General features: G+C 38.8%; 1 non-coding gene across 1 annotated transcript; it reads left to right on the forward strand.

Annotated features, from left to right (window-relative positions):
- Window positions 1-15,552: 15,552 nt before the first annotated feature.
- On the forward strand, window positions 15,553-15,656 carry LOC126945152 (small nucleolar RNA U13). The gene has a single exon (XR_007722325.1). It is a non-coding gene; the product is annotated as a small nucleolar RNA U13 (small nucleolar RNA).
- The last annotated feature ends 11,650 nt before the right edge of the window (window positions 15,657-27,306 follow it).

The raw sequence follows: 27,306 nt of genomic DNA on the forward strand, positions 1-27,306 counted from the left end.
CAGAGCGGCCATTTTGGAGGCCCCCCCGGTAATGCATTCTTTTCCCAGGGCTGTTAATTATTAATATTCCTTACTGGGGAAAGAATTCAGCAATATTTCTCTTACCTGTTTTAGGTAATAAGAGAAATATGGCTCTGTCCTGCCTGGTTCCCAGGCAGTCAGACATAATGGTTATCTCCCTTGTTCCTTCAACATTGCTGTTATCCTGTTCTTTTTTCAAGGTGTCCAGATTTCATATTGTTCAAACACACATGGTTTACAAACAATTTGTGCAGTTAACGCAATCATCAGAGGGTCCTGAAGTGATATATATCCTCAGTTTACAAAGATGACAGGATTAAGATATTAAAGACAGGCATAGGAAATTATAAGAGTATTGATTGGGTCAGTGATAAGTGTCCATGAAATCTTTACAATTTATGTTCTTCTGTCAGGGCTTCAGCAGGTCCCTCCATTCGGGGTCCATGACTTCCTGCAACAACAGTGTGCTTGTTTTGACAAAAACTTTTACCTTCAACTGTCCTATGTAGATTCTTACTGTACTACACACCGATGGAATGTCCATGTGATATAATGCACCACCACCACAAGAAGTAGAATAGAAAATGCGTTACTGAGCTGACATTGTCACAGACTCTCTTTGAAGAATTGTGCAGAGTGCATCGATAAGTAGGAGAGAAAGGCAGCCCTATTACTTCTGGCCATTTAGGGCAGAGTCAACCTTTAACCAGTCTAACAAGCTTTTAGTTTGATTAATACTTTAATTTTGCAGCAAAGAAGTTACAAATTGAAAATCTCTATTAGGTCATCTGGCTTGGCACTTCCACATTACAATATTTATTATGACATATAATTATCATCTGTAAGAGGAAAGGTAGAAAATTTGACCTCTGCCATCCACCATGACATGTCCCGATTTTCCTGGGTTGGTAAAGCCATCACTAACAGTTCTTTTAGATTTCCTCCTCCTCTTTTCCCCATGTCCTATGTTAATTTCTCACAATTTTTGATTCAGAAACTTAAAAATAATGAGTCTTAAATGAAAGCAACATTAGTCTAATTGGCAGCTTTCTATAACTCACCCACATATTAGCCATAATAATGATGATTCTCCTTCAGATTCTGCATTCTGCTGGTCTAGTTTTCTTATTATGACAGTTTACTTCTCTCAACCCAAACATGTAGTCCTAGTCTGGTCCTTTCTATCTTGCAGCAGCACATCTGCAACAACACCTAAACAGTCTCCCTTTTTATTAATCTTCGTCTCCTTGAGTCTGTTCTTTACACTGACTCAAGGGTCAGGTGTATAAAATAAAAACAGAGCACAATCTGAAGAAATATGAGGAGGGTCATCTTTGATTCATCTTCCATCTCTTTTTGTACATATGCAGCTCTTAACTTTTGCATGTGGTTTTTATTTTTCTGAAAAGCATTTCTCCTTCATGGCTGACTCCTTGTCATCATCCTGATATGAGTTGAAATGTGATTTTCTTAGAGTCAGTCTGTCTATAGTAGTGGTCGCATTCTTAAAACATAACCTTGATTTAGTTTACATAATATCATGAGGTCAATGAGTCATTATGTGTACTTGTTTAACTATTATTTATTGTTTCAACCTTCAATTAGAATGTGTGCTCTAAAGTGATGATATATTTTTTCTGGTTTGTTGTTGTTGTTGTTGTTGTTGTTGTTTTTTAATACCAGTGCCTAGGACTGTACTAGAAACAACTCAAGTGTATGTAATGAATTTGTGAATGAATAGATGAAACAATGTAGTTTGAGATAGCAACACCTGAAATAGACTCACCTTTCACCCATTTGGAGCATCTTGGAAATAAATACTGTGATTCTCACCTTGGCTATGGGCTGAGAGGATATGATGACCACCTACTGGCTGTGGACCTCAGCCTCTTAAGCCTCACCAAATTTTTCAGTAAGATCTGTAAACTATTCCCAAATAAAATAGTAAGAACAAAACAAAAACCAACCACATTTCTGTATTACTACTTTTCAGGCATGGTTTTGGTGTTATTTTTTGAGAAGGAATCTCGCTCTGTCGCCTAGGCTGGAGTGCAATGGCATGATCTTGGCTCACTGCAACCTCTGTCTCCAGGGTTCAAGTGATTCTCCTGTCTTAGCCTCCCGACTTGCTGGGACTACAGGTGGGTGCCACCACGCCCAGCTAATTTTTTGTATTTTTAATAGAAATGGGTTTTCATCATGTTGGCCAGCGTGGTCTTGAACTCTTGACCTCAGGTGATCCGCCTGCCTCAGCCTCCCAAAATGCTGGGATTACAGGCATAAGCTGCCATGCCGAGGCAATTTCAGGTATGTTTTTAAATGGCTAATAAAAATAAAAAACATTTTCTTATTAAGTCGTAAGTAAGAATTAATGGGAAAAAGTGCATGGTATACCATGAGGTTCAAGAACACCACTCTGCAGTACAGAGCATGAGAAAGTGCCAAGAACGAAGTCAAGGTTTGAATTATAATCCTTCCACTTCTTAAAGAGCCACACCCCAAGTGCCTGCACCCAGAAGGCTTCAATCAGCCATTCACTCCTCCAGGCCACTTTTCTTTTTTATTTTATTTTATTTTTTTTGAGACAGAGTCTTGCTCTGTCGCCCAGGCTGGAGTGCAGTGGCTGGATCTCGGCTCACTGCAAGCTCTGCCTCCCGGGTTCACGCCATTCTCCTGCCTCAGCCTCCCAAGTAGCTGGGACTACAGGCACCCACCACCTCGCCCAGCTAGTTTTTTGTATTTTTTAGTAGAGACGGGGTTTCACCGGGTTAGCCAGGATGGTCTCGATCTCCTGACCTCGTGATCCGCCCGTCTCGGCCTCCCAAAGTGCTGGGATTACAGGCTTGAGCCACCGCGCCCGGCCCAGGCCACTTTTAGGAAAGGGATTTTAGCTAGTGATTCTCCTTGCTTTTAATAACCCCAGCCCTGCCTGGAGTGGCTAGAAGCAGGCAGGCACCCATGTGCTACTGATAAGTGCCTCAGCTTTCCCCAAGCTGGGATCAGGCTGTGGAAGCAGCTATATTTGTGCTCTCTGCCAAAGACGCCAGTGGGTGTCCTCACACCTGCCCTTTGCAGCGGGGCCGGCTCAGGCCGTCCTCATTCAGATTTGCTCCTCCCATGCCCACTGCTGTATGGTCTGGGGGCCACCACCCTTGCCATTGGCCTGTGGCCTGCCTCCCATGGCATGGAGGCGATTTGGGGCTGGTGCCTGCCCCAGGGGTAACCCAACAGCACTTCCTCCTTGCTCCCACCCCTGGCAGCAGGGAAGGGCTTTGCCTGACAACACCTGGCTTTACCTAAATATTCTGCAACTGTTACTTAGCAAGCATGGAGAAGGCAGGAGTGTCCTATGGCCTCCAGACTCTTGTTTGTGCAGAATGTATTATAAAGCCTTCATTACAATTACTTTTGGTGTTTTAGTCATGAAGTCTTTGTCCATGCCTATGTCCTGAATGGCTTTGCCCAGGTTTTCTTCTAGGGTTTTTATGGTTTGGGGTTTTACTAATTAAACTAAAGACCTTCTGCACAGTAAAAGAAACTATCATCAGAGTGAACAGGCAACCTACAGAGTGGGAGAAAATTTTTGCAATCTATCCATCTGACAAAGGGCTAATATCCAGAATCTACAAGGAAGTTAAATTCACAAGAAAAAAACAACCCCATCAAAAAATGGGCAAAGGACATGAACAGACACTTCTCAAAAGAAGACATTTATGCAGCCAACAAACATTTGAAAAAAAGCTCATCATCACTGATCATTAGAGAAATGCAAATCAGAACCACAATGAGATACCATCTCACACCAGTCAGAATGGCGATTATTAAAAGTCAGGAAACAATAGATGCTGGTGAGACTGTGGAGACATAGGGATGCTTTTACACTGTTCATGTGAGTGTAAATTCATTCAACCATTGTGGAAGACAATGTGGCAATTCCTCAAGAATCTAGAACCAGAAATACCATTTGACCCAGCAATCCCATTACTAGATATATACCCAAAGGATTATACATGATTCTTCTATAAAGACACATGCACAAGTATGTTTATTGTAGCACTATTTACAATAGCAAAGAATTGGAACCAACCCAAATGTCCATCAGTGATAGATTAGATAAAGAAAATTGTGGCACAATATACACCATGACCTTGGAAAGTATTCAATAAATATTGCTTCTCTTCCTCTTTCCTTCAATTCCTTATGTTATGAGTTGAATTGTGTCCCCAGCCCAACAAAAATATGTTGAAGTCCTAACACTCAGTACCTCAGAATGTGACCTTTTTTAGGAAATAGGGTTGTTACATATAATTGTTATGATGAGGGCATATTGAACTAGAAAGGGCACTTAATTCATATGAACAGTGTCTTTATAATAAGAGAATGTGAAGACATACAAAGAGAGAATGTCTGTGACAATGGAGGCAAAGAGTGGAGTTTTAGCCAAGCATGGTGGTTCACGTCTATAATCCTAGCATTTTGGGAGGTTGAGGTGGGGAGGATAGCTTGAGCTCAAAAGTTTGAGATCAGCCTGAGCAACATAGCAAAACCCCATCTCTAAAAGAAGAAAGCAAAAATTACCCAGGCATGGTAGTGTGTGGCTGTAGTCCCAGCTACTCAGGAGGCCGAGGCCGGAGAATGACTTGAGCCCAGGAGGTTGAGGTTACGGTGAGTTATAATTGTGCCACTGCACTCCAGCCTGGGTGAAAGAGCAAGACCTTGTCTTAAAAACAAAAAAACAAAAAAGATGCAGTTTTGCCACCACAGGCTAAGGAATGCCAAAGATTGCTGGTGATAGCAGAAGCTAAGAGAAAAGCAAGGAACAGACTTTTCCCTACAGTCTGACCCTAGAGAGCATGGCCCTAGTCACACCTTGCTTCTGAACTTCTAGACCTCAGAACTGTGAGATAATAAATTTTGGTTGTTTTATGCCACCCAGTTTGTTATATACTTTGACACAGAAAACTAATATACTCAGGAAGGCAGCTGCTGGAATATGTTATCAGGCAATAGTATCTTTCTAATCTCTCAATTTTATCCCATTAATCTTCATCACATGTTTTATCACCTCAAAAAATCTTGTTTCTTAGTATTTGTGACTTCAGATACTGGACAGTTATACACCTCAGCTTTTTTTTTTTTTTTTTTTTTTTTTTTTTGAGACAGAGTCTCGCTCTGTCACCCAAGCTGGAATGCAATGGCACATTCTTGGCTCACTGCAACCTCTGCCTCCTGGGGTCAAGCAATTCTTCTGCCTCGGCCTCCTGAGTAGCTGGGATTACAGACATGTGCTACCACGCCCAGGTAATATTTTGTATTTTTAGTAGAGACAGGGTTTCACCATATTGGCCAGGCTGGTCTCGAACTCCTGAACTCAGATGATCGCCTGTCTCAGCCTCCCAGAGTGCTGGGATTACAGGTGTGAACCACTGTGCCCAGCCACCTTAGTTGTTTTTTTATAGCACATATTTAATTACTGTAATATCTCATCATAAACCAATTTCTAAAATCCTTACAACATTTGTAGGCCGGGCATGGTGGCTCAAGCCTGTAATCCCAGCACTTTGGGAGGCCAAGACGGGTGGATCATGAGGTCAGGAGATCGAGACCATCCTGGCTAACACGGTGAAACCCCGTGAAAAAATACAAAACACTAGCTGGGCGAGGTGGCGGGCGCCTGTAGTCCCAGCTACTCGGGAGGCTGAGGCAGGAGAATGGCATAAACCCAGGAGGCGGAGCTTGCAGTGAGCTGAGATCCAGCCATTGCACTCCAGCCTGGGCGACAAAGCGAGACTCCATTTCAAAAAAAAAAAACAAAAAAAATTTCTGAAGCTAATCTTGCCATGATTTCCTATTGCAAGGAAGTAGTAATTAACTGCGTTCGACAGAAAAATGTCAGCAAGCTTCGGTATCTGATATATTTACACAGTTATGACTGTCTCCCTGCTATACATCTAAAGGTTTATGTGAAAAAGAAGCATATTACATTTTCTTTTTTTATTATTACTAGTTTGAGGTATGTTTGATACGTTCTTCGTGGGCTGTAATCCATTGCATAGTCAGTGTTATTTGCAATGTATTTATTTTTACAGGGACACAAGTTTTTCTTCCAGTAGTGCTACTCTTTGATTTGTTACTTTTAACTCTCAAAGCTGTCGAAGAAGGTAGTTGAGGACCTTTCTTCACAGCTCCTGCACAATCCCTTCCTTGACTTTCTTTTGCAACCATTTGGTGTCAGTTAGAAATTTCCATAAGATGATGTTTTATTGCTCTTCCACTGAAAAAGTCGTATTCATGTTTTGGACTGATTTATCCCAGACTTCAGGCCAGCATTCCCTGAAAGGGAGTTATCGTCCTCTTCTGACAATGTGGCATGCCTACCAAATGGTCTCTGAAAATAGCCAGTCTGCAACAAATGATTCAAGTGCCAGGCACTATGCTAGGGCCCAGCATCCTATGTGAAGACAGGTATGGACCTTCCTTGATAGTGCTTCACTGTTTCATTAGGAAAGAGGACAATGAATGCATAATTGATAGCATGCAAAGTTTTATGACAAAAAAGTTTATAGATAACATAAAACAGAGCACTGTAACCTAGATTTGCTTGGTCAAAGAAGATTTATTTGAATAAATGATGTTTATGCTGAGTGCTCAGGATAAATAGGTGTTAATCAGGTAATAGAAATCTCATAACTTTGCAATATATACTTGTATCTATCTTTTATTTTTATTTTCAGATGAGAAAACATAGAGAAATGATATACGTTTTGTCATATAATGGCAGAACTGGGACTCGTAAGAGTCCTGTCTCTTCAAAGCCTTTGAACTTGACCACCACACCATACCCTTATGCTTCCTGCTACCTGGAGTGCCTTGTCTTCAGTTTTACTAAAAGATCATCTAGAGGCCGGGTGCGGTGGCTCACGCCTGTCATCCCAGCACTTTGGGAGGCCGAGGCGGGCGGATCGTGAGGTCAGGAGATCGAGGCCATCCTGGCTAACACAGTGAAACTCCGTCTCTACTAAAAATACAAAAAATATGCCTGGCGTGGCGGGCGCCTGTAGCTCCAGCTGCTGGAGAGGCTGAGGCAGGAGAATGGCGTGAATCCAGGAGGCGGAGCTTGCAGTGAGCCAAGATCGCGCCACTGCACTCCAGCCTGGGTGACAGAGCCAGACTCTGTCTCAAAAAAAACAAAAAAAGGTCATCTAGAATGGCATAATTAGTAAAACCTTCTCTGATGTGAAGTTGCTCAACCTGATCCTCCTCCTACAAAACTCACAGCTTTTAAAAATATTAATATTATTTTTAATTGACAAAACATAATTGTGTACAGTTATGGGTTACACTGTGATGTTTTGATATGCATATATAATGTAGGATGATTAAGGCATTAATTAACATAATTAACATAACCATCACCTCACTCACCTATGATATTTTTATGGTGAGACGTTTGAAATTTACTCAGTCATTTTGAAATGTAGCATACATTATTATTGAGTACAGGCATGCAGCTGTGCGATAGATCTCAAAACTGATTACTCCCATCTCTCTGAAACTTTCAACCACTCCCCCTTCCCTCTCTCTTTATATTTCCACTCTAGCCTCTGGTAACCCTCATTCTACTATTGGCCACTTCTATGAGTTCAACTTTTTTAGATTCCACATATAAGTGAGATCAAGTGGTATTTGTCTTTCTTCTTGTCACTTATTTCACATAGCATAATGTCTTCCAAGTCCATCCATTTGTATATATGTCTATGTGTGCCTGTGTGTGTATTATAAAAGAGATACGATTTATGAACACACACATAGGTAGAAGTAACTTTATTCTGTGTTCCTTTTTCTTCTTCTAACTAAATCTACATGTTTCTTCTACTATTACAGAGAAACAGAGAGGGGGCACTCAGAAATTGGCAAAGAGGGAGAGAAGAAGGAAGAAAAGGAAGGAAAGAAGGAAGGAAGGAAAGAAAGAAAAGAAGGAAAGAAGGAAGGAAGGAAGGAAGAATGGAGGAAGGGAGGGAGGGAAGGAAGGAAGGAACAAAGGAAGAATGGAGGAAGGGAAGGAGGGAAGGAAGGGGGAAAGGAGGGAGGGAAGGAAGGAAGGAGGGAAGGAAGGAAGGTAGGAAGGAAGGAAGGGAGGAAAGAAGGAAAGGAGGAAAGTAAGAAAGAAGGAAGGGAGACAGGGAGGGAGGGGGGTCAATTTCAAATAAGATTGAAACCAACAGATGCTTGTATCACCCAGAGTGCCTAACAGCCATGTGAATATAGACTCTTTTCTGTATATAACAGCTGACTTGAAAGTCACTTACAGATTATTAAGTATAAAACTGGGTAGCTAAACATTGGTATAACTCAACCAGGTGGGGAATAGCTGACCTTAAAATTTTCGTGGGTATTTTTCACAGACTTTCTTTCCAAAATATGAACAATGAGACAGTACTAAAAATTTTAACTGTATTTTATGGTTGGAAGGTGCTTATTACTGAGAACAAAACAAAACAAAAATTTTCTCTCTAGATTTAGTAAATTTTTTTCCAATGAAATTTCATCTAACCATCAAACCCCAATTATTCTCAAAATTATTAATTTGAGTTACAAAGATCTCACCTTAAGAACTTTCCATGTCAAATACAGAGAGAAAGGAGCCCACTTGAAAAAATAATACATACAATTGAAAAGATTAAAACAATCAGAAGTCTGGGGCAGCAATATCCGACTCTATAAGAACCAAGTTAATAATTTAAAAAGCACCAACACTCCCTTACCCCAGTAACATAACACTTGCTGATAATAGAAGCATCAATTTACTCTTGTATTCAGTAAAAAATGTGTATTTACCATAGCAATGCCTGCAAGACATATTACAAATTGCCCTTCAGAGATATGGAGAGAAATATGGGGATGAGGTCTCTTAAAACAAACAACAATTTATTTTTATGAAGTTTTTCCCATAGGGAAGACTAGATTTGAATCTCTCAAGAGTATTTTCCCCAACATTTCTGACACCATGGAGAAAGGGAACAAATGTTTCCCTAGGGTGTCTTTGCTAAGGCAAATGTTTTTCTGATTTTATGAAGTACTTTTTTTCTATTCTCTTCTTCATGAGTTGCATGAAGAGATTTAGCCAGAATATATTCCAGAACAACAAGAACCTGCGTTGTCTATTTTCACCCAATCTTGGACATTGTTACATGCTTCTCCTCCACTTTTTTATTTGATTCCTGCTTGATATTCTCCTTTCTCAGCCTAGAACATATCAAACCTTGTCAGTTCATAGACCTTTGGGCTAGTGTCTTACTCCATTTACGTGGCTATAAAGGAGAACCCGAGACTGGGCAATTCATAAAGAAAAGAGTTTTATTTGGCTCCAGGTTTTGTAGACTTTACAAGAAGAACGGCATCAGCATCTGCTTCTGCTGAGGGCCTCAGAAAGCTTCCACTTATGGTAGAAGGAGAAAGGCATCACATGGCGAGAGGAAGGAAGAATGAGACAGAAGAAGGAGGTGCTAGGCTCTTTTAAACAATCAGCCCACAGGAGAACCAGTAAGTGAGAACTCACTCATTACTGGAAGCATGGTGTCAAACCATTCATGACCCAAACATCTCCCACAAGCTCCCACGTCCAACACTGTGGATCAAATTTCAATAAAGTATAGAATCTATCACAGATCTTGAGAAAGATAGATCCTTAAAATTGGCTGGTTCTATCTATGCTGGATATTTATGATGTCCCCTTTGTATTATTGTATTATTATTCATGTGGCTTTCTCTCTCTCTCTCTCTACATATATATATGTGTGTGTGTGTATATATATATATATATATATATATATATTTTTTTTTTTTTTTTGGAGTGGGGACAGTGTGTTCCCCTATTACCTAGGCTGGAGTGCAGTGGCACAATCGTAACTCACTGCAGCCTCTAACTCCTGGGCTCAAGTGAGTCTCCCACCTCAGCCTCCTGAGTAGCTGGAGCTACTAACATGTGCCACTGCGTCTAATTGTTTTTTTTTTTTTTTGGATAAAGATAAAGTCTTGCTATATTGCCCAGGCTCATCTTGAACTCCTGGTCTCAAGTAGTCCTCCTTCCTTAACCTCCCAAAGTGCTGGGATTATGGGCATGGGCCACCATGCCTGGCTACTCTTTAAATATATATATTTTTTATCACTAGCACTGTTTGTTTCATTCATACCACTATAATTATCTGCCTAATTTGTTTTGTTTTGTTTCCTTTAACAATAATGTCAAAGACAGGGGTGACACCTTGCCCTTGTGTCATGATCTATTAACAGAACGGTATCGAACACTTAATACCTATGAGTTGAGTAAATAAAACAATTCCTGTCTAGGCCTGGTGGCTCACGTCTGTAATCCCAGCAGTTTTGGAGGCTTAGGCGGGTGGATCACTTGAGATCAGGAGTTCAAGACCAGCCTGGCCAACATGGTGAAACCCTGTCTCTACTAAAAATACACAAAATTAGTGAGGCATTGTGGTGCGTACCTGTAATCCCAGCTACTCGAGAGGTTGAAGCATGAGAATCGTTTGAACCAGGGAGGCGGAGGTTGCAGTAAGCCGAGCTCACACCCACAGCACTCCAGCCTGGGCAACAGAGTGAGACTCTGTCTCAGGAAAAAAAAAAAAAAAAAAAATTAACACATGTATTTTCTCTGTAAGACCCATCTTAGCTTGCATGTATGGATACTAGACAGTGCTTTGGCACTATTCTTGGGGAACATTTTAAACAGGTAAATTACAAAAAAAAAAAAAAAGGCACAAAATTTGAAAACTATGGCACTAACTAGACCATGAAAAAAACACTTATTTACACTCTGATAGTGGAAACAATAAGGCAGAGCATCTCCTTGTTCAATCTCAGCTGTGAATATGTGCATCAGGCAACACAATATTTTTTTACCACTCTATGCACGTCTATGAGTGACCACAAAAATGTCAGTAATGAGTAGTGAGTAGACAAATAGAATTTATAAATAATAAGCATGATCTATAACTTGTCTGAGGTCACAGGGTATTAAATCATGCTATTTAGGATTTGATTCCGAAATTCAGTGACCTGCATTAAACATCCACAATGTATAATAAAATAAAACTCTAGCAAAGATATACTCACCATATTGTTTTTATTTCCCTAAAGATCATGCTGGGGTGTGTGTGTGTGTGTGTGTGTGTGTGTGTGTGTGTGTGTATTGACATATTACATTTCAACAATGAGATATATGACCAATTTTTTTATTCTGTAAATTAGAAAAAAATAATTGGAGAATTTTATTCTGGTCTCCTTTAGATATATTTTGTTCACTTTATTTATATAGTTACGATTCTATATTAGTGTACGAGCAAGTGCTAAGTCTCACTTCTGCCCTCTGAATGTCTGCTGAAGTCAACTAACAATAGACAAATTAGCAGAAAAGCCGTATACACTTATTAACATGCACATAGACACAGGAGTCCTAATGATACTAAAAACAAAACAAAACAAAACCCACTCAAGATAGTTTAGGCTTAAATGCACTATTTATGAGGGAAAGAAAAAATGAGGGATATAGGCAATTTTGAGGAATAGTGTATTATTTTCAGAGAAATTGAATGAGCTCAAAGATCAGACAATAGTTTTTAAATGATTCTCTGTCGAAGCTGAATGGAACAAGTAGTAGGATGGTGAGGGGCAGAACTGTACTGCAAACAGAGGCTGTCTTATTATGCAGATAAAGTTTCTTAAGATAATCTCTCATAGCTGCACTCAAGAGAATAAATCAAAAGTCTGTCTGGGCATGGTCACAACTTTTCATCTTTTCTCAGATGCTAAATCTTTCCTGTTTATTTGATGAGATTCCTAGGGAGGAGGTCTTGAGACAATTGTATTTCTTTTGGAAAGAAGTTCCCTCAATCAGTTAAGGAAATTCCAAAGAGAACTGGGGGTAGTGAGACAAGAGAAAATTGGAGGGTATTTGGTTTCAAGGCAGCTTCTAAAGTCTTTCCATTTTTTTTTAATTCAAAGTGTTCAGCATGCCAACAAACCATACTCTGGGGTATTATTTACTGAGCCTCAACATCATGATCTAATTTTATACCCTACATACAGAATAAAATTATAAGAAATTACTCAGAAATTTATTGCAAGTCAAATTAAGAAAATAACACGATATGTACTATTTCAACTGTTTTGAGGATACATATATAGGAAGTATCTAGGAAGATATAGATGGCGGTATAAATAAGGACAAATCATTGTTATGTATCTATATTTATATCAAGATAGATAGATAGATAGATAGATAGATAGATAGATAGATAGATAGATCTTTACATACACTTAAAATATATGCCTGAAAAATGATTGTAAGCTACTGATATGGTTTGGATATTTTTCTCCTCCAAATCTTATGTTGCAATATGATTTCCAGTGTTGAAGGTGGAGCCTGATGGGAGGTGATTGGATCATGGAGCAAATCCCTTATGGAAGGTTTGGTATCATCCCCTTGGTAATAAATGAGTTCTTGCCCACTTAGTTCACATGAGGTCCGGTTGTTTAAAAGTCTGGGACATCCCCCTACTCTTTCTCTCTGTCTCTCTCTCTGACCGTGTGATGTGCTGGCTCCCTGTCACCTTCTTCTATGAATAAGAGCTCCCTGAAACCCTCACCATAAAAGCTAATCAGATACTAGCATCATGCTTCCTGTACAGCCTGAATAACTGTGAATGAATTAAATCTCTTTTCTTTATTAATTCCCCAGTCTCAGGTATTGCTTTATAGCAATGTAAGATTAGCCTAAGACAGGTACAAATTATATATTTTGTTTATTGAAATGTTACTGATAATGTATCCTGAAAAACTCTGTGTCAATAAAAAATCTATATCTACACTCTAATTTTGATGTCCATATTCTCTTCTACTTTATAAAAGTATTTAATTACTTTTGTCCATTTCCCTTTTTTTGACTTTCAATGTGTTCCCTATTTCTCCTGTTAGAATTGATATCTTTATTAATACATGTTGGAACATTTAAAGCTTCTTTTTCCCTAGTGGATATGCTGGATCTAAACACATATATAATTTAGGACTTCGATGCATATTGCTGTATTGGTTTATTTAAACATTTTAACAAATTGCATGCTTATTATAAATGTATAAAAATATATTTTCCAGGGCATAAACCAGATTTTATGGTAAACTAAATCAAACTATCATTTAAAATTTTAAGTTTATTTGATTACTAATGAGGTTGAATAACTTTTATTTCTTATTTTAATTTTTTTAAATGAAATGCCCATTTATGTCTTTTGACATATGGAATGCTTGTTTTTATCCCTAATTTGCCAGCCTTTTTTTGTTCTTAAATTTTATTGTCGGGTTAGTCGAGGTATAATAACCACAGTAAAATTCACTGTCTTTGGCTTACTGTTCTGTGAGTTTTGACAAACTTTCGGTGGTGTAAAAATCACCACAATAAAAATAGAGAATACTTCCATCATTTCAAATAATCCCCCACCATGGTCCTTTTTAAATCAACCCCTCCTTCCATGTTTAGCCCATGAAAACATAAAAGTTTTTTTTGTCCATACAGATTAGTCCTTACAAGAAAGTCATATAAATGAAATCACACAGTAAAGTTTGTCTTTTAGTCTGCCTTCTTTCACTTAGCATAATACACTTGAAAATCATCAGTGTTATTGTGTGCATCAATAATTTTTTTCTTACTGACTGCCAGATTGAGTAGATTTCATTGCAATATGAATTTTAATATATATCACATAGATGTAATATACATAATGTATGTACTATTTAATATAATTACATAGATGCTATTCAAAAGATTGATTGTACTTTAGGCTTGTACTAGCAAAATACAAGAATTCCTGTTTAACATCACAGAAAATATGAATAGTTGAATGGGATGCTGTATAATTTGGGTCATAAAATACTAAAAATGTGACATACCTAGCTTGTGTCACCACTTTTCCTGTTGTAATTGTACATTTTTCTTTATTTTATGCTGGAAATCCAATTCATTTGTCTTGTTAGCTATTAAATTCCATTGTTTCCACATGAATAGCTAGAATATTTAGGTCCATGAGCTGTTGCTCTTATTTTCTTTAATATATTTATTTATTTATATACTGCATTATTAAACTCTCTCCACTGAATTGCTGATTATTTATATGATTTGGAAATAGAAAGTGAGAGATTCCAGATTTGTCTAAACTTATAGATAGTAATAAAATTTGAGAAACAGTTAAACTGAGAAGTGAATCATATATATGATATATCCTATCATATATATTACATATATGAGAGAGAATATTAATTGAGCATAAATTACAAAGAAGCAATAAGAGATATGTTTTTATGGAGTCCAAGCTTAGTGGCAGGGGGTGGGTGGCGGTGGACAGATAAGAATGCAGACGTGAGGTGGAATCTCTAGTTACATGAGGAAGAAGCATAAGAGTCAAAGGGAAGTAAGAGGCAGTTCACCAAGGCAGGGAAATCTTTGACCATATGTTTGTTTGTTTGTTTGTTTGTTTGTTTGCTTTGAGACGGAGTCTCACTCTGTCACCCAGGCTGGAGTGCAGTGGCACAATTTCGGCTCACTGCAACCTCCGCCTCCCAGGTTCACATGATTGTCTTGCCTCAGCCTCCTGAGTAGCTGGGATTATAGGCAGGTACCACCACGCCCGGCTAATTTTTGTATTTTTAGTAGAGACGGGCTTTCACCATGTTGGTCAGGCTGGTCTCAGACTCCTGACCTCGTGATCCACCTGCCTCGGCCTCCCAAAGTGCTGAGATTACAGGCGTGAGACAGTGTGCCTAGACAGATCATCTGTTTAAAACAGACAATAATCACATGAAATGGCTCTGTCTCTGGGAGGAAAAGATCTTACATTTTAATGAGATAAATATATAAAAGTAGCCCTGTATAGACCTTTACTTGAGTCTATTTCTCTTCTACTAGAATGGAAAGCTTTCAGACAAGAAACACATCTTTTTAAAATATCTTTTTTGCTAACATCTATCTTGGTAAAGGGGATTTACAGCAAATGAGCACATGGTATATTTCCTCCACAATGTGAGTTGGGGGATGTTGGTTGAAGTTGACTTTTTCTCTCTGGTTGCTTAGGAACACTTCTTTCTAACTTCACCATTCTTCTCGCTATTTTCTTCTCACCCCACCCTAAGAGATTTCTTTGTTTATTTAACAACTATTTATTGAGTGTCACATATTATTTTAGGCACTAAAATGACTTTAAAAGTGAAATTTCACTGGATCTGCATGTTCCAGACTTTCATTAGTTATTTTCTACTGCATTCCTGACATAATTCTTGAAATATTAGAGGAGAGTTCATCCTTATTTAGTGTTTTATAAATACTAATTATTTACTTAATAATTTTTAGTTAAAATGTTTATTTAATAATTTTTAGCTAAAATGTTTATTTAAGTGTTTTCAAAATAAAATTTTATATTACTACCTGTTATGGAATGAATCGTGTCCCCCTCAAAAAATTAATACGTAATCCTTCTGTTGTACATAAACATGATGATTGTATTTCAACGCTCATGTGTGAGACATGCCTCTCACTAACGTTATTACAATGTTGGCACATTACCTGTCTGACATTTTCTATATACATATCAGATGCTGAAATCCTAACACCCATTTCCTCAGAATATGACTGTCTGGACATGGGGTCTTTATTGAAATAATCAAATTAAAACGAAGACATTAAGGTGGCCCCTAATCCAATATGACTGGTATACTTATAAGAGAAAACTTAGGTGCAGGCACATACAGAGAGTGCCTCTAAATGCATTTAAAGAAAATACATTTCTCTTGTTTAAACCATCCAGTCTGTGATATTTTGTTTTGACAGCACTAGACACTAATACTTTACCATAACTGCAAAATCGTTTCTACTTGCAATATAAAAATAATTATTAAAAATAAATGAAACTCTACTAAAAATTTACATAGTACCTTAAAGGACCTTAAAAATATATATTCTTGTATCTCAGACTTTTACAATACGGACTGAGCTTTGGAATATCACCTAGGAAGGTAAGTGTTTACACATAGTTGGAGACAGGCATCAAGGCCACGATGCCTTTTCCAAAGCAGCTGCTTCTTCCTTTGACATTATATTCATTCAACTCAGTATATTTGGAACTGTGTCAGGGTCTGCAGTCATTGTATGAGGGACCAAAACACTAGGGCCTAGGCAGCATTTAAAACTGGCACAGTGAAACTCTCTCCAGGGACCCTCCCTGCAGCCCCTGGGGCTACTTGCATCCAAGAATCACTGAACTGAAGCAGGTGTACAGTTCCTGCCCATGCCCCTCACTCCAGGCTGCCTCCAGCTTGGGCCCCTGCCTGGACACTCCCAAGTGAGATGTTGAGAAACTACGCCCCTAGATCCAATTTGGGAAATTGGCTTGAGGCAATAACTGAAAAAGAGATAAAAGACTGGATGGTGAAAAATGATATGTAGAGAAACAAGGACAGCAGGTGGTAGCCCGGGAGGCCTTAAGAGGGAAAAACACTGAATAAACGACAGAAGATGAATAGAAAGGAAGATCTTGAAAAAAGAGATTTGAATGAGAAAAGCTAGGGGAAAATAGAAACACATTCTCTATCCTTTAAAATGTTGATTCTTTTCCTACCACCTCCTTTTCTCATGCTGATCTCTCTTGGCCTCTGTGTCATTTAAAGTCCATTGATGCCCTTTATCTTACCCTTTGCTAACCAGACTTGCCAGGTCCTTATTTCTTTGTCTTGGTCACCCTGCCTCACTCTTCTCCCTATTGTTATCTAGTAGATGAGGAGTGTGCTCTGATGGCTCTATTTCAAATGCCATGAGGAATAACTATTATTTCTGATACTCTCAAATTGTTTCTAAATATTTTTAAAGCACTATTGACTAAAGTTGATGTGGGATTTTCACAACTATGTAAAAATGTGCATCATTTAGAATGAATATGGTAAAGTTGGCTTCATTTATTAAAATGCACCACAGTCTAATATCCAACTACTCTATGGATGGCTATTGTTTCCATCCAGTTATATTTCACCATCATGAAATACATTTCATCAGCCTATCTCAGTCTTATCAATGAAAGAATTTCACCATTTTAAGAAAATACAATGATTTTAAAAAAATAAAACAAGGCTTTCTGACATTGCCACCTTGATTACAAAATGATATACCACTTCTTAAAATGAGCAAGGTCCAGAAACAGAGAAGCTATTAGAAATGTATTCTCAGGATGACTTAATTATGGAACATCTCCCAACTAAAGCACACTAAGGAGTTATTTGCATGTAAATTCTGTTGACAGTGTATTATCTTTACTATAGAACTGTGCATGAGAAAGCATACTTCCAATTACTCGTAGAAACATAAATAACACTATTTTTAAAATGTATTTATTTAAATGTTGGTAAGAGAAATATTTCTACAAATCCACAGTAGACTCACTGTAACTCTGGATATGCATTTGTAAGCATATGGTGGCATGTATGAGAAGTGTAGCCACTTCTTTTTCTTTTAGTTAATTTATTTTCTGAAGAAATTGTTGCCATTTTCACCTTTATAGTCACCAATTAACAGTCATCAACTCTGAATCAACCTCTAAGGCATTCTCAGGTTTCATATACACAATGAACCCGAGAGTGGGTATTAGTTGATCACTTGTGAACATGAAGAATGAGGCATAGAGAAGTTATGGAGTTGGCACTAATGGTAAAAGAAATATCCAAGATTCAAAACCTTGTCTACTGGGCCCTAATCCATGCTTTTTCAGGAACACAAAAGATTCTCTTTCCCTGTCTCTCTGTTCCTCTCTCTCTTTCTCTTTTACATATTCACAATGTTGTGCAATCATCACCACTAATTCCAGAATATTTCCATCAGCCCAAAAAGGAGCCACAGTACCTATTAGCAGTCAGTCTCAATTCCTCCCTCTTCCCATATACTGACCACCACTCACCTACTTTCAGTCTCTATGGATTTGCTTATTTAGGATATTTAATATAAATGGAATCTTACAATATATTTCTGGATTCTTTCATTTAGCTTAAGGTTTTCAAGGTTTACCCATCTTATAGCATACAACAGTGTTTCATTTCTTTTTATGGCTGTATAATACCCCACTGTGTGGATGTACCACATTTTGCTGATGGACATTTAGGTTATTTTCTTTAAATCACTTTTAATAACATAATCAGATCAAGCTGTCCCAACAACAGCGAAGGTTCTGAGATTTTTACCTTACTAACCAACTAACAATTTAACATACCACAGTTTAATGGATGCCAGCAGAAGACATGAGACTCCTGGATCAGAGACACAGGACTTTATTACTAATGGCACAGTAATGAGCATGAGTATCATTTTTGCTCTGTTGTGTATCACTAAGAACACAGAAACTGATCAAAGAAGGGTGTCTCTAGTTATAAGTATTACAAGTATTTGGTGTGGCAGATATGTAGTATGGCTTAAATAATTACACAGAAAATTCACATATGACCAACCTTTCTGTTGCTTCTCCTACAAGTTTCATGGAGGCAACCCTGAGAGGTCCAGTTGAAGCTGTGCATACAGCGGATTTTCATCACAGCAAAAGAGCCTCAAGATTGGTGAATACAATTTTTTAAATATATAATAAACTGAAAGGAAGCCTTCCCAAACATAGGTCTGGAAAAAGACATTATCTGTTGCACTAGATAGTAAACAAACCTGCCCTGGTGACACGATGGATATTTTCCAAGGTTTTCCTATATAGAATCCTTGAAAAGATACTCTGAAACCAAAGGTCATTCACTGACTGTACTCACAAGATACTGAGAAACACAAGAGACCTATGGAAAATTGTCTCCCAGTAGAGAGTGCTCTGTTGCTTTTCTCGTTTAATGAATGAAGTACCTACCAACGAATAGTCTTTGATATTTTATTAGCTATAATTTGCTTTTACTATCAATACTATATATTTTTTTATTAGAGTATGATTTGTTCTTGAGGAAACCAGCTAGCATTACAAGACTCTATTGGTCCACTATGGGTCAGGCATTGGACAGTTTGTTATATGCATTATTTTATTTAATTTCTATGATGACACATGCATAAATTTATACTTTTCTCATCTTACAAATGAGGAAACTTCAGCTCTGAGAGATTAAGTGACTTGCATAGATGTTCACAGCTAGTAAAGGATGGAAGCATGATTTAACACCACGACTAAGCTGATTCCAAAGAATTTTTTATACTAATATTTTATAATCCAAGGCAGATTGTGAATGTGCTGAAACAGATATATGAAAGCTAATGTCATAACAAAAGAGGTTGTTTCCTGTAGAGAAATAAAAAATTGTGTATCACTAAGAACACAGAAACTGATCAAAAAAGGGTGTCTCTAGTTATAAGGATCACAAGTATTTGGTATGGAAGATATGTAGTATGGCTTGAATAATGATACAGAAAATTCACATATGACCAAAATGATGGAGGACCTTAAGTAACCTGACATCATGCTCAAAAGAGACTGAAGATAACAAGTCTTCCTTAGGAAGATACCACTGACATCGGGTCTTAAGGTTCTGGCTTTTTGCTTTGCTCAAATATAGAAAAATGGATATATAGAGTATCCAGGAAGAATAGGGAAGAAGCTTTCCAGGTGTATTTATGCCGTAGGAAGTACAGATGTCTTAAGTTTCAGTTCTTAAGATATTTGGGTGGCAAAAAAAAAAAAAAGGCTGCCAACAATTTGCTGTAGCTTCTATTTTTGTTCCTCACCAATTCAGACTTTGGGAAAGTAAAATAAATTCTTTTTATTGTGTGTCTAATACAATCAAAATATAATATATTCAAGCTGAATTTATGCTTATAAATTCTATTCAAGTGGCTTTCAAACTGTTTTTGTAATAACAAAATTTTGTAAATTATTATGCTGAATTTCACTATATAAAGCAAATGGTGTGCTCAAATCTATAGAGATGAATTAAGAACCAAAATTACTAGACCATCCCTTTTCCATACATTGACTCCTGGAGCTCCTTCCAGGGATGCTAAATCTCTGTATATCCCAGTGCAAAAGTTGCCTACCTAGCCCAATAGCCTATTTTACTACGGAGAGAACTGAGGCTCAGGGAAATGAAGCAGCATGCTAGTATGTTAGTGGTAGAATTAAGAAAATTTCTAGCTAAATACGGCACAGAATTCTTTCCGTGCCACCTTACCTGCCGGAAAACTCCGCGGCGAGTAGCGCCCCTAACCAGGCTTTGCTCGAGCCCATTGGCTTGCTTCGCCCACTCAGTCCAGCAGGCTGCGCTCAGCTCGCACTACCGGCCCAGCCAGCTACGGTGGCCGCCTTGGCTCTGCGCTCCCCCCACGGCTGGTCCAGGCGTGCTGCGACTGGCTTCTGCCTTGGACACTGGCGTCTGGATGAGGGGGACGCAGCAGCACCTCAAAACCTGGAGACTCCAGCAACCGTGGAGCCCCAAGAAGCTGTCACAGCATCTGGTCGGGGAGTCGCGAGGTCTGAGCCACCAGGGAATGCCACCGTTCTCTCTCTCTCTCTTTTATTGATTGATTGAGACGGTGTCTCGCTCTGTCGCCCAGGCTGGAGTGCAGTGGTAAAATCTTGGGTCACTGCAACCTCTGCTTCCCAGGTTCAAGGAATTCTCCTGCCCCAGTCTCCTGAGCAGCTGGGATTACACGCACGTGTCACCACAGCCGGCTAATTTTTATATTTTCAGTAGAGACGGGATTTCACCATGTTGGCCAGGCTGGTCTCAAACTGCTGACCTCATGATCCGCCTGCCTCAGCCTCCCAAAGTGCTGGGATTACAGGCGTGAGCCACCGTGCGCGGCTGGTTCTCTCTTTCATTCCTGCTACTTAGAGCTCAGCAAACTGGGGCATGTTATAGCTCATTTGCTCCACAGTCTGTGGCTGGTCTAATGGGGGAGTGTTATAGCTCTGCCTTGGGGAGTTCCAAGGTCTGGGCCCCCAGAAGGGTTGCAGCTCTTCACTCCTGTAGTCCAGCGAACAGGATCATGTCACAGCTTTTTCCTTCCTTCCTTCCTTCCTTCCTTCCTTCCTTCCTTCCTTCCTTCCTTCCTTCCTTCCTTCCCTTCCTTCCCTTCCTTCCCTTCCTTCCCTTCCTTCCCTACCTTCCCTACCTTCCCTACCTTCCCTTCCTTCCCTTCCTTTTTCTGGCAGAGTTTCACTCTTGTTGTCCAGACTAGAGTGCATTGGCACGATCTCTGTCTGCTCACTGCAACCTCTGCCTCTTGGATTCAAGTGATTCTCTTTCCACAGCCACCTCAGTAGCCGGGATTACAGGCATCCACCACCATGCCCGGCTAATTTTTTGTATTTGTAGTAGAGACAGGGTTTCACCATGTTAGTTGGGCTGGTCTCGAACTCCTGACCTCAGGTGGTCCACTTGCCTCGGCCTCCCAAAGTTCTGGGATTACAGGCGTGAGCCACCAGGCCAGGTCTCACAGTTCATTTCATTCATGCCGCCTGCAGCTCAGTGAGCCTGCGAGGAGCATGTTACAACACTTTTATGCTCCTACCGTTTGTCAGGTGCCAGGTTCGCCTCACGTGACCAAGAAGAATGAGGTACGTGGACGTCAGAGAGTGAGCATTGCAGGGAAGAATTCTATTCTTCCTGAGCAACAGAAAAGCTCTCAACAATGAGAGGGAAATCAAAGTGGGTAGCCCTCTGTGGGAGAGGGGGCCCAAAAGTGGGTAGCCATTTCTGTGGCTGAGTCTGGGGTTTTTATAGGTTTGGAATGAGAAGGTACAGGCTATAGGTAGCCTTGGAAAAGGCAACATTGGATTGGTTAAAAGCATTATTCAGAAAGAACCAATCGGGAAAGCATGGGCCGATAGGACTAGAAGTTCTCACTCCAGTTGTGGATTATATCTGGAAATGGCTTGGTTTTTAGGCTTTAAATTGTCGTTTGTTTGAAGTTGGGTTTCACCAGGGACCTGTCCCAGTCTGCCTAGGAATTTATCTGTCTCCTGTCGCTATCAAATAGATTTAAATTAATGTTTATTTAAATAATTAATCTGTCAAAAAAAGGTAATATTGTATTCATGCATGTCTGTTTGCATATTTCTGAATTATGTCCTGTTTATTTTTGAACATCTTCAGAGAACTACTTCATTTTTCATTTTCTATTCTTCTGAAAATATTAGAGACACAATAAATGAGTATGAAGTGAATATACTTTGGAGTAAAAAGGATCCTTTTTTATATCCCAACCTTATTACTTTGAACAATTTGCCTAATCTTTCTGAGCCTTAGATTTAAAAAAACATGTTTTGATATATAAAAATTATACATGTTTGTAGGGTACATGTGATATTTTGATACATGCATACAATGTGTATGATCAAGTTAGAGTATTTAAAATATTCATCACCTCAAGCATTTATCATTTATTTGTGTTGGGAATATTTCGTATCTTATAGCTATTTTTAAATATACTGCATATTGTTATTAATTATAGTCTATTGTGCTGTTAAACACTAGAACTTATTCATTCTATTTAACTGTATGATTGTACTCATTAGCCAACCTCTTCTCATTACCCGCACCCCAACCTTTCCCAGGCTCTGGTAACTATCATTCTACTCCATACCTCCATGAAATCAACTTTTTTAACCTTCCGCATATGAGTGAGAATGTGTGATGTTTTTCTTTCTTTACCTGGCTTATTTTACTTAAGATAATGACCTCCAGTCTCATCCATGTAGCTGCAAATAACAGGATATCATTATTTTGTGTGGCTGAATAGTACCCCATTGCTTTTAAATGCTACATTTTCTTTATCTATTCATCCGTTGGTGGACACTTAGGTCAATTCCATATCTTGGCTTTTGTAAAGAGTGCTGCAATAAAGACAGGGGTACAGATATCCCTTTGATATACTGACTTTAATTCCTTTGAATAAATACCCAGGAGAGGCATTGTTGTATCATATGGTGGTTCTATATTTAGATTTTTGAGGAATCTCCATACTATTTTCCGTAATTGACGTACTAATTTTCACCAACAATATGTAAGAGTTGTCTTTCTCTGCGTCTTCTCCAGCATCTGATATGTTTCATTTTATTGATAGTAGCCATTCTAACTGGGGTAAGACGATATCTCACTGTGGTTTTGATTTGCATTCCACTGATGATTAGTGATATTCAGCATTTTTTTTATATACCTCTTGGCCATTCGTATGTCTTCTTTTGAGAAATGTCTATTCAGATTCTTTATTTACTTTTTTAATGGGATTATTTATTTTTTTGCTGTTGAGTTGTTTGAGTTTCTTGTATATTCTGGATATTAGTTCTTTGTTGGATGAATAGTTCACAAATATTTCCTCTTATTCTATAGGTTATCTCCTCATTCTTGATCATTTCATTTGCTGTGCAGAAGCTTTTTAGTTTAATATAGTCCTAGTTGTCTTTTTTTGTTATTGTTACCTAAGTTTTTGTTATTGTTACCTAAGTTATTGTTACCTAAGTTTTTGAGGTTTTAGTCATTAATTATTTGCCTAAACAAATATACTGAAGCATTTGCCCTGTGTTTTGTGGTAGTAATTTTATAGTATTGTGTGTTACATATAGGTCTTTGATCCATATTGAGTTGATTTTTGTATGGGGTGAGAGCTGGGGGTCTTTCATTATTCTGCTTATGGATATCTAGTTTTCCCAGTACCTTTTATTGAAGAGACTGTCCTTTCCACAATGAGCATTCTTGGTACTTTTATCAAAAATCAGTTAGCTGTAGATATGTAAATTAACATCTGGGTTCTTTACTCTGTTCCACTGGTCTGTGTGTGTGTTTTTATGCCAGTATAATACTCTATTGGCTATATAGCTTTATAGTATATTTTGAAGTCAGGCAGTGTGATGGCTCCAAGTTTATTAATTTTGCTCAGGATTACTTTGGCTATGTTGGGTCTTTGTGGATTCACATAAATTTTAGATTTTTTTTTCTATTTCTGTGAAGAATGCCATTGGTATTTTGATACGGATGTCACTGAATCTGTAGATTTCTTTGGATAGTATATGAGTCCGTTTTCACACTGCTACAAAGAAATACCTTATTGCAATCCTTTGGAGGTGTCACGTTTCCTTGCTTTTTAATTGTGTGTGTGTGTGTGTGTGTGTGTCATTATGTTCATATTCAGACATACGGTATAATAGTACTTTCTTCCAATTTTATAACTTGGGTTTTGTAGGAAAATACAGGAAAATATATTTTTGTATATGTGTGTCTCTAGTATCGGTTGGGCAGGGTGCTTTGACTCTGATTCTAGGTGCAGAGCCTTGTAGTCTTGTAGTCTCTGTATTATTCATACAGCTGTAACCGGCTTTAGTCATATTTGTGGTTTCCTCAGTGGGTTAGCTGTGGTTATTAGTGGAGGCTATGCTGAGGCTTTGTTGGGGTCAGGAACACAGCCAGGCTGGTCCTTAGTGGTGATGGTGGGGGCTTAAGTATGCTGATCCTTGGGTTCCCAGCTGGTATACATGGGCACCAGAGGTAGCAGGTTCAGGGAGGCCAATCCTTGGGACTCCAGGGGCTTTCCCAGGAGATGACAGTGGCAGCAGTTAGCTGGGCAGCAGGCAGGCCATCAGGCCCCTGAAAGGCATTCCTGGTATCAGTACTGGCTGTGGTGGCATCAGATAAACCTTTGGATCCCCAGGCAGCGTGAGTGGAAAGCAGTGGTGGTGGCAACATGGTAGGACAGACAGTCCCCAGATCCCCACATGGTATGTATGAGTGGATGCCAGTGGCAGTGGTGGTAAAGGGTGGGTGGTCCCTTTCTTAGACTTCCAGGAGAAATGTGTGCAGATGCCAGCAGTGGTGGATAGGGTGGGTCAATCATCAGGTCCCTGGAAAAGCTGTGTGGGCACTGGCATGCTGGGTGGCCCCATGCTCGGGTCCCTGGAAGGCATGCATAGGAACCGGTGGTGGCAGGCAGGGTGGGTCCATCCCCAGGACCCTAGAACGCATGCATGGGTACTGGCAGGTAGCAGCAATAGGTGGGGTGGGCCAGTCCTCAGGCTCCCATGGTATCCATAGGTGCAGGCAGTGGCTGGTGGAGCTGATCAATGGCTAGGCCCCCAGAAGATGAGGGCAGGTGTGAGTGGCAGTAGGCAGGGCTGAGCAGTCATCAAGCCCTTTTATGACACACTCTGGCACTGGCAGGGAAAGGGTTGCAGGTGGTGGGCCTGTCCTCCGGCCCTCCAGTGGTGTCCGTGGGAGCAATGATCCTTAGATTACTATCTGTAAAGTAGAGATAATAATAATACTTGACTCCTTAGGTTATAGTAATTATCCAGTAGTATAACATATGGAGAGTTTCTAGCATAAAACCTAGAACATAGAAGGTGTTTCATAAGTAAATGCTATTTTCCTGGAGATAATGGTTTACTATTTGGACGATACACTGGACTATGTATCAGGAGACATGAGTTATAGGTATATATTTGTCACTAACCAGCTATGTCACCTTGGGACAAGTTACTAAATCTCTCTAGTTCCTAGTTTATAAACCCTGAAAAAGGTCTGTGTCACTTTTTCCTCCAGGGTCGCTGTGAGCAAATACAATTCTATGAATTTTTATGACTTCATACCAGGTAAGAAGTAGCATTCATTTTCCTTTTAAAGTGGACTTTGGTCAGGTACTTCAATGGAAAGTCTTGTTTTGATTATTAAAATCTTTTCATAATTCATTGCATATTCAAAAAAAAGAAACTCTTTTTTTAACTCATAAAATTTGAATACCTGATTAGTGCACATTTCATATCTGTTAACTGTGCATCTGTATTTTCACAATTTAGCATATAGATACATTTGGTAGTCAATTCTGCATTTGTAAAGAGATATATATATGTGTGTGTGTATATATATGTGTGTGTGTGTATATATATATAGTAGAATTGGAAAGATACCTTTACTGACATTTTGTAGCCCCAGTTCTTGATGTCAAGGTCAAGAATTTAATAAAGATCACAGGCAAAATCTGAACAAAATAGTAGTCCATTTGGACTGAGCTCATTCAGAGGATGGTGACCATTTCTTCTGCCAAGCTTGGTGAAGGAAGTGGAGAAATAGAGAAGTGGAGATGACATAGTTAAGCTTTGCCATTGATCACACCAGTCTTATTGTCAGATGCTTCTTCATTTATAGCAACAGTATTTGTGGATGCATAATTGCCACTCTGCCAACATACAGGGCATAGCACTGCAAATGGAAGCCAAGAAGGTGACATGCTAGAAACAAAATCATGAAGGGATAATAGAAGTAATGGAGAGTAGATTAAGGTCAATCTATTGATACTAATATTGTATTTGCACTGTGGTCCGGTCATGGATTTGTTACCTTGTCCTGTTCTTTCCTGTGATTTTTTTTTTCCTGCAAGATTTGCTTATATGAAGCTTTAAAAAAATCCTAAATGTGAGCATAATATACTGACTCATATCTATCCCCAAAGCCCAGCATTTAAGTTGCTGCTTTATTTCTTACATTCTGACCCTAAGAGGCTTCATACTAAAAGAATTTTGGACACTGAGAAAGGTGCAAAGACTTGAAAGCATCCTTTGAAAAAATATCAGTGGTATCAAGTCCACAATAGATTCACCTACTGAGATTGCCAACACACATTCCTTAGAATCATGAAAGTCAAGTCCATGCTGGAAAGTGAAATGCTGCCAAAGACTATTCTTTAAAATGGCCAGCAATACTAATTTCAATCACTAGTGTATGTGCCACTCGTTTTTATTATTTGACTTGCTTTTTACAAATCTATAAAATAGGCATCTGTTCAATCTGCCTCAGAATATTTTGAAAGCTTATAGTCAAATAGTACAAATGAAAGTACTGGGAAAACTCAATATGTGGATTTGTAAAATATCTTTTAAAAAACAGCTAAAACAACTATTATTTTTCAATTTTCCTATCTGTGTTTAGAAAAAAATCAGTAAGAGATGATCATTTGCGATCCTATGACGAAATAAGTGTCTCTGGAAGCCCACTAATGCACTATTTTGTAGCTGGAATTGCACTGTTACCCTTCCAGAAATGAATTCCTGCTCTTAACCTTCTGGAGAACAAAGCCTTGGCTCTAGATTTGTGTTTTCCCTCGGATATCATTGTTATTTCCTGGCATGAATAAACTTCTTCATTCCCTTGCATTTCAATGGTTCTACTTTCTACCTCATCTTACCTCTTAGTCTTTTGTTGTTTGACTTTAACACAGGA

The sequence above is a fragment of the Macaca thibetana genome, chromosome 20 (assembly GCF_024542745.1).
Source record: "Macaca thibetana thibetana isolate TM-01 chromosome 20, ASM2454274v1, whole genome shotgun sequence".
Taxonomy (NCBI): domain Eukaryota; kingdom Metazoa; phylum Chordata; class Mammalia; order Primates; family Cercopithecidae; genus Macaca; species Macaca thibetana.